Below are 1,397 nucleotides of genomic sequence, written 5' to 3' on the forward strand. Positions count from 1 at the left end.
GATCCGGCTACGAGAATTTTTTTTAAATGATTCTTCATCATTGAGAGATGGGGCCAAAAAGGATATATTGCAAGATATCTCAAAAAGCTGTGGACGGATTCGGACGAAATTTGGTGGACACGTTGGAGGTGTGACAAGGAAGAATTGATTCAGTTTTGGTGAAGATCTGAATCCGGATCCGGATCTGATAAATTTTTTTAAGTGATTCTTTGCCATTGAGACATCGGGTGACGGTGTAGGAGTTAAACTAAGACTAATATATGGAGAATTAAGATATTGAGACTAAGATATCGAGAAGAGAGAATTATTGGGGCAAAACTATGATATAGCACGATATCTCAAAAAGTTGTGGATGCATTCATATCAGCTGAAACTTGGTGGACAGGTTGGGTGTGTGACACGATGAATTGATTCGATTTTGGTGAAGATCTGGATCCAGATCTGACTACTAGAATATTTTAAAGTGATTTTTTTCACCATTGACAGATTAGGCCAAAAATAATATGTTGTTGTTCGTCTTTCGGCTGCTTCCGTTTGGGGTCGCCACAGCGGATCATCCGTTATGATCCGCATAATGATTTGGCACAGGTTTTATGCCGGATGCCCTTCCTGACCAACCCTGGTCGCCTCTTACGACACAGGGATAAGGATTGGGTTTCACCATGATTCCGGGCTGCCCTACACCCTCTCATAGCGCGGCCCAGCGCAGGGCTCCCGTCCTCAAGTGATCCTCCAACCCAAGCCTCCGAGTAGCCGGATTACAGGCGCACGCCACTACGCCCGGTTGGGCCAAAAATAATATTTAGAATGATATTTCAAAAATGTATTGGGCCACATATGTTCTCATGGATTAGGCATTACAGGGTGGAGTTATGCGTTCTGCAGAGCGCCCTTCCAGTTTGTTTGTCTGTCTGTTTGTTACTTGCAAAATCGAAGATTTTTCAAATATATTGGTCAGTCGATTTTGTTATTCTGTGTTTCTGTCTGTCTCTTTATCGCCTGCAGGTCACAATTTTAATCTGGTCTTCACGACACTTCATCACATGGTAGAGTTTGTCATAAGGAAGAAGCCTATTGCTTTTGAGGTCAAAAGGTCAACTTCGGTAAAAAGTCAACAACCTTGGTGAGAGTTCTGAAATCCTCAATTTTCATCCGATTGACTTGAAATTTGAAGAGAATTTATATGTCATGTCACCGAATTCAAGCAACCAATAATTTTAAGGTCAATATAGACCAAAAGGTCAACATAGGCCCAAGGTCAACAATTAAGGTGGTATTTCTAAAATCCTCAATTTTCACATGATTGACTTGAAATTTGAAGAGGATAGATATTTCAGGTCACTCAACCACCAATTATTTTGGAGGTACACTTCAGCCAAAAAGTCAACATCGGACGA

At 41.3% G+C, this 1,397-nt stretch overlaps 1 pseudogene; it reads right to left on the bottom strand.

Moving 5' to 3' along the window:
* Positions 1-644: 644 nt before the first annotated feature.
* Positions 645-785, bottom strand: LOC147023134 (signal recognition particle RNA; annotated as a pseudogene).
* Between the last annotated feature and the right edge of the window lie 612 nt (positions 786-1,397).

This window comes from Eptatretus burgeri, chromosome 7 (genome assembly GCF_056783735.1).
Source record: "Eptatretus burgeri isolate ZD-2024b chromosome 7, Ebu_testis_v1, whole genome shotgun sequence".
In the NCBI taxonomy this organism is placed as follows: domain Eukaryota; kingdom Metazoa; phylum Chordata; class Myxini; order Myxiniformes; family Myxinidae; genus Eptatretus; species Eptatretus burgeri.